The sequence below is a fragment of the Puma concolor genome, chromosome B4 (genome assembly GCF_028749965.1).
Source record: "Puma concolor isolate L17-30 chromosome B4, mPumCon1.1.hap2, whole genome shotgun sequence".
Taxonomy (NCBI): Eukaryota; Metazoa; Chordata; class Mammalia; order Carnivora; family Felidae; genus Puma; species Puma concolor.
Window position 1 is genome coordinate 65,708,968 of NC_141673.1, and position 12,615 is coordinate 65,721,582.

General features: G+C 40.0%; 1 protein-coding gene across 2 annotated transcripts in view; it reads left to right on the forward strand.

Moving 5' to 3' along the window:
- Positions 1-486: 486 nt before the first annotated feature.
- Positions 487-12,615, forward strand: part of LIMA1 (LIM domain and actin binding 1) — an 85,296-nt gene continuing 73,167 nt past the window's right edge. For both annotated transcript variants that reach the window (XM_086713423.1, XM_086713424.1), the window contains exon 1: positions 487-615. The gene's annotated coding sequence lies outside the window, so the exon portion shown is untranslated. The remainder of the gene's footprint in view (positions 616-12,615) is intronic.

The window sequence follows — 12,615 nt, forward strand, 5'->3', positions numbered from 1 at the left end:
CAGCCTTGGTGAGGTGAAGCGACTTGATGAACGTCAAGCGGTAGAATCTGGATTAATTTATAGCTCTTTCCACTACACCACGCCACCTCCTCTAAATCACTCTCCCTGCACAAAACTTACCCCTGAAAGCACCAGGAACCTGGCTGGGGACTGGCCTACAGTTGAACCTAGGTCAAACCTCCCAGTCGCTCCGGAGTCAAACTGCGGTAACTCTGGGTCAGCGTTAAGACCAAAGCAGAGAAACGCAAAGCTCAAGGCTACAAAAGGTAGGCGCACCCCTCACTGATAGGCGCGGAGACTCAGACTTTGCCTCTAGAAAAGCAGCCACGCCTCCCAAGACGCCAACACAGCGCGCCGAGGAGCCACGCGAGCGGCCCAGAAGGCAGGGCACGCAGTCGGCGACGCGCACGCCCGCCCCGAGGCCGCACGGGAGACCGGCGGGCGTGCGCGCCCCCGCGGCAGTGGGCGGGGTGGGGCGGGGCTCGGAGCCGGACCGGGGCGGGGCCGCAGAAGCTGTAGGTGTTGCAGCTGGGTCGCGACAGGTGCGCAAGGCAGAGTGCCTGGGACCCGTAGCCCCGCTGGTAGCAGCACAGAGGAAAGACCGCCTTCAGCCAGGTAAGGGCCTTCTCTGTCCACATCTTGCACGGCCGAAGAGTGCGCGAGACCCCGGCTTCCCTCCACAGTCTCCTTCTCCAGCGACTTCTGGGGCGAGGGGTAGCACCAGGAGCTTGAACCCCTTCCCCCCACCCCCGCCGAGAGAGAGAGAGAGCGTAGAGGAACCGCTGATCCTCTTGCTCTTTTCCTCATGTCTAGGTACTGCGCTGGTCTTGGGAGTAATTATGTAGGGCCGAATCTTTGCTGCCTGAGGGCCGGAGCTGATAGGACCACCTCTTCCATCGGGAAGACTCCTTTCTAACTATATACAGTTTTGGTGTGGTGGAGGAAGGCGGCAGTTCATCAACATTCCAAATAGTCTCCTACGGAAATATTCTGATATTCAACTGCTTTTTTCCCTTCTTCATTTAAAGCCATTCCCTCTGTCTTCGATTTTTCCCCATTACATGCTGCCTACTGAACTCTAAGACACTTACACCCCTTTGAGGCATGTTGAGAATATAGCAGTCCTTGCAGCTGAGTGTGTCATCCCCGAATCGCTGTCGCGTATATATCACTGACACCTGTCACCAATATAGGTAGGTGTTAATATAAGGTAACTGTACACCCCTGGCTACACCTACTAAGCTTGAAGTTGTACGTGCTAGGAGCCAACCATCTGGCGTCCTTCCTTGCCTCCTTACTGGTGCTTAGAACGAGTTTAGCTGATCCTAGTGAGAGATATTTGAACTACTATTGTCTTTCACCTAATTCCGGCTTTCAAAAGTCTGCCTAATCCAGATGGTTCTACTGACTTGGCTCCTCAAGTTAGTGAAAGTACTTAGGGAGTTATCAGCCTTGAGACAATACCCCTTTGGGGGAGAGGTCTTCTTTTGCATTATTCTTTCTTTTGCTGTTGATTTAAATGGTTAAACACAATACTTTTTATCCCCATAGTTACTAATACTATTCACAAGTGATAAATATTTCAGAAACCATAAAATAACACTTTCTTCTGAGGTCTGATGGAGACACAAAAGAAGATGACCTTCAACAAACATTTTCTAAGTTTCTGTGGAGTAATAACCCGGCTATAGGATGATTGTCTTAGGTAGACCTCCGAAAAGGTATAGAATTGGCAGGAGAGAAGGTTAAAAAAAAAAAAAAGTTTTGTGTCCACATCTATTTCCTTGTTTTGCATCGACAGAGCGATACATAACATGGTATTAAATAATTTAGGAATTTATTTATTTCATTTTTTGGACAAAACAGTTATTGAGTGCCTCGTTTTGTCAGTTATAGTATGGATTCAAAGTTCCGAACATCCCCAAACATTAAAAAAAAAAAGAAAGAAAGAAAGAAAGAAAAAACTTTGGGCGCCTGGGTGGCTCAGTTGGTCAAGTGTCCGACTTGGACTCAGGTCATGATCTAACGGTTCGTGAGTTCGAGCCCCGCATCAGGCTCCATACTGACAGCTCGGAGCCTGGAGCCTGCTTCAGATTCTGTGTCCCCCTCTGTCTCCGCCCCACCCCTGCTTGTGCTCTGTCTTCCGTGCTCTCTTTCAAAAATGAGCAAACATTAAAAAAAAAAAAAGTTCTGAACATCCCTACTCTAAAAAAGCTTAGTTAAAATCAAATGAGTTAGGCAGAATCAGTAGATAAAACTTACAGTTTTGGTGAAATCAGTGCTATGCTAGAGATGAGGCCAGAGTGCTATGTCCCTCTTCTACTTTTCCTTGTAAACAAAATAAACAACACAAAAAACTTTGAGTATTGGTGAAGTATTTTCCTCAGACATTTGTATTGCGTATATGTCCTACCTGGTGTTCTGCCAACATTATGGCCTTTTGAAGATGGAATTAAGACTTGTCCTTAATTCTGTGGTAGTTCATTAATGGTTGGTGGAGCTGTTTTTCACTGTTCTGTATTGGGCCTCGAAGTGTTGTTATCATGTAGTCCCTGAACTGTAGAACTTCTGGGAATAGAATAGTGTATTGGCAACCTTAGCAAAATAGTGCCATTTTGTAAAATTGCTTCATTGTGTAACTTTAACTTGGTACAGTCCAGTTTTGTTCCAGACTTTGGTTAAAAGTGGGCCAAATTTCAACCTTCTAATAATTCTAAGAAGAGAAAGCTTCAGAAGTGAAAATATTTCTATTAACAGCGCATCATGATGACAGGATATTTTTTTCTTGCTAAGGTGCCTTCAAATAGTCTCTTCTTTCCTTTCTTTTCTCTTTTTTTCTTTCTTTCTTTCTTTCTTTCTTTCTTTCTTTCTTTCTTTCTTTCTTTTCTTTCTTTCTTTCTTTCTTTCTTTCTTTCTTTCTTTCTTTCTTTCTTTCTGTCGGGAGACAGGATGGGTAAATGAACGAAAGAGGAAAGGGTCAGAAGTGTTTGAAGATTCCTTGCAGAGCTTTATGATCTGAAGTCTATGATAGTCTTAAGCGCTTTCCATGTAACTTCAGGCTTTTATGAATTGTCTGCTGTGTGCCAGTGATCTAGTATATAGAGGATGAACATGATACAGTCCCTTCTATATGATTATGTTTTTCATTTTTAAATAGAGATTCTGAGTTAATAAAACAGATGATGGTTGTCTCATTTGGTAATTTGAGCCATGGTACTCGATGGACACATTTCTTTGACAATTACTTACCTCCTTTCTTTCTGTTTACACTCTGGGAAAGTGGTTTCACTGGGAATTTTTGGAAAGCCAGTCAGTATTTGCATGTATTTTCGGTATCTGTAACAATTATCTTTTTCCCTTAAAATACTTTCAAGTTCAATTTTAAGTATTGTTCCTCTTGGGGTTTCAAATTCTTCGCTTTCCCCTGATGTTCTTCAAAAATCAACTGTAACTGACTTAGGGCTTCTGTACCAGAAGGGTTCACCAAAGACATATACACACAGACACAAAAGAATTTTGAGAGCACAGGAGATCATTAGACATCTTTGCCATAAAAGGCTACCTAACCACAAATTGGGAGAATTCGTCAGTCTATATTGACAGCAGAACGGGTTTTCAGTATTCTTACTTCCATACACTCAGAAATAGGTGACTTTTATTTAGATTGGAATTGCACTCTTTCTGCAGATAGGAAAATGTGTGACTTGGTCCCTAAGTCAGGAATTTCCATAAGAAAAAGCTTTTTTTTTTTTTTCTTAAGGTTTCTATGGTCTTTCACTATGTTTTGTGATAGGCAGTTAAAGTACTTTATTTTGGATTGTGTACAGTAATCTCCAGGTGATGTTAAATTACTTAACACAGACTCTTAAAGTTCTTTAGTAACAAATGAGTGGTTGTAAATTGAGTAGTTTCCTAATGATTGTGGAACTGAGATTCTGTGGTAAATGGTACTCTTGGTAGAACCATACCGATGTGTTTATTCTGTGGCTGGATGCAAAGTCCTTGAGACCCAGTCAAGTTACTGTTCTAATGGAGACCTCTTTTTATTAAAAGGACATGGTTTGACCCAACAAGCAGTCCATTATTTAGCATGTCAAATGATTTCTTCACCCTTGAAAATGTTTCTAGAGACTTCACATTTGCAGTCATGAGAAGTTAACATGATACCATCATATTTTACATTCTTTTTATTTTCTTTTAAAGAATTTCTTCATAATGCTACACTGAAACCTAAGAACTTCCATCTCTAGGGGTGAAAAGATGCAACTTTTTTTCTGATAACAACTATGGAGCTATTTTTTCTCTTATTCATCCTCTAATGGAGTTTAGAAAGTTTCACAAGCACTCAAACATGTTTTTTCTTGCACTCCGAAGTATTGCCAATTTTTGTTTCATTGCCCATAGATTAGTAATCCTGATATACTTTTACTCGGTTTTAGATTTCCACAATCTTTTTTTTCCCCACATAAACTGAATTTTTTTTTTCAACGTTTTTTATTTATTTTTGGGACAGAGAGAGACAGAGCATGAACGGGGGAGGGGCAGAGAGAGAGGGAGACACAGAATCGGAAACAGGCTCCAGGCTCTGAGCCATCAGCCCAGAGCCCGACGCGGGGCTCGAACTCACGGACCGTGAGATCATGACCTGGTTGAAGTCGGACGCTTAACCGACTGCGCCACCCAGGCGCCCCATAAACTGAAATTTAAACAAATGGCCTGGGACTTCTTTTCCTCATAGTCAGTTTCACTGACTAGGTAACATTTGCTCAGATTTGGCTTCCACCTCTAGCACTGGAGGAAACCTGTCTGTCCTTGCATCCTACCCAGTGACTTCCCTGGAATGGCCCTGTCACTGTCCTCCTTAGTTACCACTTGGCAACACTTGACCAAGTGGACAACTTTTTTGGTTATTTCTTTTAGTTGGCTTCCTTGACATGACTTTACCTGGTTGTCCATCTTCTAGTCTAACCACTTCCTCCCATGCCCCTTCACTAACTCAGTCTTTTGCCCCTTAAGTATGGGTTTTTGCCTTGGCTTAGCATCCTGTTCTTATAATGCTCTCTCCCTGTGCAGACTGATTTATTTCTGCAATTTCAACTAACATCTCCATGTGAGTGATTTGCTGATTCGCTTTGAAGCTTTTTTCATATTTCATATAAAATTTCATATGAAACTTTCATATTTCATTTCATATTCTTATTTTATTTTCACATAGACAAATATGCATATATAGTTGGAAGATAAGAATTACATATGCTTATTATAGAAAACTTGAGGAAAAATAAAGAAGGCAAAATATTCCATAATCTGTTCCAGTGGGAACTATTTGGTATATTTCCTTTCAGTCTTTTTTTCCTTTGATACACACACACACACACACACACACACACACACACACATACAGACATACACAGGTAATTAGGCTCATCCTATTGTAGTAGATATAGTTTTGTATCTGCTTTTTCACTTTACATTATGTCATAATTTTCAGTGGCATCAAAATTATTTGAAAACAATTATAATGGATGTTCAATGTCCTAATGTGTTGCTGTTGCATAATTTACGTATGTACTAGGGTGTTTCAATTGTTACAATATTATTAACAAGTGAAAAACAATGAGAACAAATTGATGCATAAATCTTTGTACAGATCACTCACTGTTTCCTTAGGTTAGATTGCCAGAAGTTCAATTACTGGGTCATAGGGCATAAAAATTAAAAAACACTAAACCTGCTGCCAAATTGCTTTTCATAAAGATTAGACTGTAATTAATACTCTCACCTGCAGTGATTGTGAGTGCCTGAGTGCCTCCTTCATAATATTGGATCTTATTTTTTTATCGTTATTAATTTGATAAGCAAAAGTGATTAATTTGTATTTATTAGTGAGAGCAAACATTTTTCATATATTCACATCCATTTCAGTTTCTTCTGTGAACTGTCTTTGGGTTAGTCCATTCCCATTTTTATTGGGGTCTTAACATTTTAATTATGTTGTTTTTTGTTCGGGGTTCTTTCATTTATTTGGGGCTATGGGGAGGGAGTACAGATTTTTGTTAGGCCAAATTGAATGAGTGAAGGGATGAAGTGGAAAGTGTGCAGTAGTTGAAATGGTGGTGTTTTAAATGCCCGTTGGTATAAGGAGCCAGAGCTTATGTTTGTGGGAGCAGCACTGCAAAATGGAAAGGGTGCCTCCTTGAAAGTCAGGATTGCCACCTTGGTGTTGGGAACCAACCACTTAGGTCGTCTTGGGAAATTCATCCATCCTCTCTGAGCCTTATCTGTAAAGTGAACAGGGTTGGGTTATTGATCCCAAAGTCCATACACCGTCTGCACTGAAAGGGTGACTTACAAGCCACTGCTCTCTAGACATTGTGAAATTATTTTTTGTCCCGTCCCTGACCTGTTGCCCATTTTAGATATATAGAGCCCAAGGAAAAAGACTGGATGCAGTAAAGGCAATTTTCATAGTGGGTAGTAAGGCTTAATAGAACCTAAAGGCAGAACAACAGAAGTTGCAAAGATTGGTAATTTTTAGGCACTCCCATGGATTGACACTTGGCAACCTAGTTACGTAAGTCATTGGAGCCCTGCTGATGTATGCCACAAAGCCCCACCATCTCTAATGATACAAAGCAAATCTCATTTTATGACAGCCTGTTTAAGTTGCGAAGCCAGGGTACTCAACAACTTCCAGTATTCCATACAGAAACTATTCAGAGTGGGGGTTCTTCTTTGTTATTTGTACAAGCTCTTCATTTTAAGAATATTAATTATTTGCCCTGTGGTCAAATGTTTAACTAGTTATTTGCCTTTTAGTTATCTATAGATCTTTTCCTTTGGGATTCTTTTGTTGCTTTTATTTTGTGAAGCCTTTTGCCTTCTGGAGATGGATTAACTATTCAGTTCGATTTCCTTCTAGTTTTTATGGTTTTACTTCTTATGTTTAATTCTTTGTCTTGAATTTATTTAGGAGTACCAAAGCAATGCGTTTAGTGCCTTTGCATATCTCCTGAGCTCCAGATCCCTGTCTCCAACTACCGGGGCTATGTGGATAGTCCCTATGTACCAGGCATTATGTCCACCTAGTTTCCCTAAGGAGAAAGCTTGAAGTTGTCTTGAAAGTTTTAGTCTCATTTCCCACATTTAATCAAAACTCACTACATTTGGTTGATTCTACTCCAACAGTGATAATGGCTCTTTGTCATTGTTCTAATTAAGACCCCCCTTTTTTCGCTAGTCCTTAGAATTGGCTTCAGTTTTTCCCCTTTAGACCAGAGTTGTCATTAAAAAATAGAACACCGATGGGGCGCCTGGGTGGCTCAGTCGGTTAAGCGTCAGACTTCAGCCCGGGTCATGATCTCGCGGTCCGTGAGTTTGAGCCCCTCATCGGGCTCTGGGCTGATGGCTCAGAGCCTGGAGCCTGCTTCTGATTCTGTGTCTCCCTCTCTCTCTGCTCCTCCCCCGTTCATGCTCTGTCTCAAAAATAAATAAACGTTAAAAAAAATTTTTTTTTTAAAATAGAACACCGACTCTCAAAAGTATGGTTTCCTTGATTGCCTGTTTCAGAATCGCCTGGGGTGTTGGTTAAAAAAGGTAGGTTCCCACGTCCCACCTAGACTTATAAACCGATATGTTTGGGGGAATGGGGTCTGGGAATCTGCAGTTGTAACAAGTGCCTCAGGAGATTCATTTACACACTTAAGAGGAAGGAAAGCACAAGTATATTAAATCTAAATTTCTCTGAATGCTATTCAAGACCCCCACTCCCACACCCTGACAGCCTATTTTTCCAGACTTATCTCCCACATCACTACCCACCCACCTGGCATTGTAGCCATACAGTGATTCATGGTTTCCTGGACCCACCCTGTCCTTTCCTGCCTCTGTGCCTTTGCTCATGCAGTTCCCACAGCCTCATGCTCCTCTCCCTCCTCCCACTCCTGCCTAAATCCTTTTCCTTAAGAGCTCAAATAAAATGCTCCTTTTAAAAAATGAAGCCTCTAATTTGTTCTATTTTAATCACTGGCTCCCTCCCCAGTCTTCACTTAGCACTTTATTTTTACCTCTTTTTTTTTTTTTTTACCTTAATGCTGTCACTATGAATTATTGCTTCCTTAAATGATTATAAGTCTTCTAATTGTGAGAACTTTGCCTTTCATTTCCATTTTGTAGTCATTATACATATAATAAGCAATTAAATATCATAAAGTATATGAAATATATCTCATCTTGCAGCCAGTATTCCATAGAAATGTTTGGCTTTGCACCACACTTAGAATAAAGTTGAGATCTTTTACCACTGCTTGTAAATCCTTATTTAAGGATGAGTGCTGCCACTCATCTTTGTCATCTTCTCATACTTTTCATCCACTCCCTAGTCATATTTTTCCTGCCTCAGTGCCTTTGCATTTGCTATTTCTTACACGTTGAAAACTCCTACATCTGTTCTCTTTGCCTGGCTGGCTGCGTATCTCCTCCCCATCATTCAGGTCTCAGCTCAAATGTCATTCACTCAAGGAGGCTTTCCCTGACCACTATCTAAGGCATCTGTCCCTTTTCCTACTGCCACTTCAGTTACTCTCCTTGCATTTCCTTCACTGCACTAATCACAGTTTTTAATTGTCCTGCTTCCTCAGTAGAATGGAAGCTTCATGAGAGCAGAGACCTTGTCTCACTTTTAATGTCATGTCTTTAGCAAACAGAGCACTGCTTGACATGTGGTAAGTCCTCAGTAAGTATTTGTTGAATGCACACATAAGCCTTGAAGATAGACTTTTCATTTTACCAAGTCCTGTTTTGGTTTGCAACTCAAAGTTTTGTTGTTGTTTTTTAATGGACAACAGCTGATGTAGTTCCATGAGGGTTCAAATCAGGTAGCAGCCTCTGAGGGTTTCTGAAGGTAGCAGGAAAAATGGAGACTGTGATAGCCAGGATTCACTTCCATCTGAATGCAGGCTTTCCAAGGTGTTCCCAGGATCCAGGCCACTATTTTACTACTGCTGTCAGCATCTACTTCCAGGGTTGTTACTGCTGGCCAATTCTAATCTTTAAACTCTCATTACATTTTTAAAAGTGAGCAAAATTAGAATCCAACCAATCCTCAAGCAACCAAAAGTTTTCTTCTGGTTTCCTTCTCTAGAAGAAAAATAAGAAAGCTACCTAGAATCCTCAAGGAAACATGAAATGATGTTCATTATATTTACTACATGCCTATTGATTTGAAAGATTTTTAGCAATAGCCTTAAACAAGGTGTTTCTTGGGAGCTTGGGTGGCTTAGTTGGCTGAGTGTCTGACTCTTGATTTGGCTCAGGTCATGATCTCACAGTTGTGAGATTGAGCCTCCTGTCGGGCTCCACAATAAACTTGCAGCCTGCTTAAGATTCTCTCTCACTCTGCTCCTCCCCTATGTGTGTTTGTGCTCTCTCTCTCTCTCTCTCTCTCTCTCAAAAACAAAACAAAACAAAAAAATAAACAAGATGTTTCTTGTTAACATCTCTTTGAACCAGTCTAACTCATCAGTTATAATTTCTTCCAATTTCTCTTCATTGGGTAGACTTATTCTTTAATTCCATTTTTTCTTGAAACTGGCTTGAAACTTTATTAGAAATTACAATAGTTTTTATAGCAACTTATAGTTTTCAAAGTACTCTGGGGTTTTTTTTTTCCTCATTTAATGCTTACAACCATCCCTTGTGAATATGTTCTTGAGATGTAGAAACTGAGACCCACTGATTCATTTTCCCATGTCACCCAAAAGCCCACTACTCAATTAAATGCCTCTCAATAACTTTTTAAAACAGCACCATAATTTGATATAATTTTTAGAAGGTAAACATGAAAATGTAGTTGAAACATTAACGTTCTACATTTGTAACCGGTCCCTAAGAAATAAGATGCATAAGTTAGTTGAGATAAGTACAAAATTTTGTCACTTCTGTGGCTCTATGGTTTGGTAATTCTTTGTTTGATCAGCCTCAGCTATGCTTGTCCTTGATTAAAGTATTGTTCTGGGTGAGCTGCTCAGATTTTTACAGAAAGGAAAGATTAGAGAACTTACCTAGAGAAGAGTCACTTTTCAGTAAGCCTGTTCTAATTCTCCTCTTGCTTGAAGGAATTGGTTCAATTGATCTGAACTGGCCTTTCAGATTGAGCAGGTCCTGAAAAAAACACATCATCTAAAATTTCAGATAAGAAGAATGGAAGCCAGGTCCTTCCTGGAAATGGCCAGGAGTGAAACTAAGAAGCCCTGTATTTGGAGAGAACTCAATTAATTATTAAGGACAAAGGACTGGTATAAGGAGGTTATATCCTTAATGGAAGCAGCCTTCTTAAAATAAGTGTACATGATTCTTCTGCTTTGACATTGTAAAGAAGGTTCTTTAATTAGCCACTTTGTCTTAATTAAGCATGTGATTGGCAAGACCTGTGAGCATGTAGTTTATAGACATTCAATTATGTAGGTGGGCCTTTGTTTTGATATGTGGCAACTGAGAACTAGCATAATGCTGTTTTTTATTCATATGACAGATGTTTATTGAGTCCCTACACTGTACCAGGCACTGATATTTGATGCACCTGATGTTAAAGTATGGAATGGTACAAAGGTTAAAGGAGAAATAGGCTATTCAGAGTAAATCTATGCTTTCTATAATGGTCTCTGTTGACTATAAATTTCCACATTATTTTTCCAATTAACTGTGCCTTTTTCTACTTTTCGCTTTAAATTTGAAGTTACTGACATAATTATCTGCTTTTCTATGTACTGATAGAGGTTTTCCTTACTATGTGCGAAAAATACTGAAAAAAGACTCAATCCAATGGATTATGTTTGTCCTTACAATGTGTTAATTATCAACTGGGCACAGGGAGGAGGAAGAAGAACCAAGCAGAGAAAAATTACAAATTAGATTTGAGAGAGAAGTCGAATCAAACTTGGAGTAGATTGGGTAATTTTTAATTTAAAGAAGAAAAAAAAAGATTAGAAAGAATCTTGGGTGGTTCTTTGTGACCTAAAAATTTTAGACCAAAGTTCGTTTTTAAAGGCTGTAACTACAGGTTACTCTTTTACTAAAATGAGATATGTGAATGCTACCGCAATTATGTAAAAAGCTAATTTGGGTTTCAAAAGTGCAAGAAGATAAGATATTCAAATTAATGAATAAAGTGATAGAAGCTGTGTAGGATGGTGATAATTATATCATCTTCCAGTTAGAGTTTTTACAGAGGTGTTAAGAACACCTAAAAATTGGCCCTTAAACAGTATAATTTGAGAGAGATTTAGACTTTTGGGTGCAGAGAAACAGTGTCAGGGTTTTAAGCAGATCTGATGTTCCTGGTAGGTACTGCCAGGTTCTCAGAGATGACATTCAAGGTGCTCTTTTTTCCTTGCTGATATAACGAAAATAAGTTGACCCTAAAATATAGTGTGCACTAGAATGGCAATTGTAGTTTATTCTCTCTGCAAGAGGTCATTTTATTTTCATCCCAGCCTCCTAAAAAATGAATAAGTTAACATTTATTTGGCCTTTCTGGGCCTCAGTTTCTTCGTCTGTAGAGTGGGACGGCAATATTCCGAGTTTGCTACCGTGAGGATTAATAAGTTTATATATGCAAAACAAAACAGGATCTGACACGTGGTAAACATTCAATAGACATTAGCTATTTTTCTTACCAGCACCACTGTTACTTTATAAGCACTTATTTTAGCACTGAGCTAAAGGAACATTTTAGAGATGATGAGACTGAGGCTTAGAGTAATTTTCCTAGTGTTACCCCATAAGCAAGTAGTAGATTCAAGATGTAGACCTAGGCTGAAAGAAACTGGAGACAGAATCGGCTTAGATATGGAACAGACTGGGGCATTTGGCCCAACCCTGACCCATCCCTTCTAGTTTCAAGACACTTAGGATAAGACTGGCCCAGACCACCCCCCAGAGACCCGGAAAAAACTTGTGTTTTGCAGTAAGTAGTTAGAACATGGACATTAGTGTCTGTCGGACTGTCCCAAATCGTGGCTCTGCCACTTACTAGCTATGTAATCTTTGGCAGGTTATTTAACCTTTCTGAGCCTCAGTTTCTTTCTCTGTAAGATGAGAATAATAGTATTTGTTTCGGGGCACCTGGGTAGCTCAGTTGGTTAAGTGTCCAACTCTTGATTTCAGCTCAGGTCATGATCTCATGGTTGTGAGCTTGAGCCCTGAGTCGGGCTCTGAGGTGGCAGCATCGAGCCTACTTGGGATTCTGCTCCTGCCCTGCTTGCTGTCTCTCTCAAGATAAAATAAAATAAATAAACTTAAATAAAAATTTGTTTCATGATATTATAGGGACTACGGGAGTAAAACCAAATGGAATGAATCACCCTGCATATGACCAGTACTCAATAACCTGGCCCCAGGCTTATGCTAAGGTGGCCCAGATTTTTTTTTTTATCTGATTCTGACACAGTCCATCTAGATGGTTGGTGATTAGGGCCTGTGTCTGCCTCCCTGCTGAGGCCTAAGAACCCTGGGATCAAACCAAGTCTAAACACCCAACGCTGTTTTTACATTGGAATCATAGGGGACTCTTAAGAAAAATTAGAAGTGTTTAGACTTTACATGAGAGATTCAGAT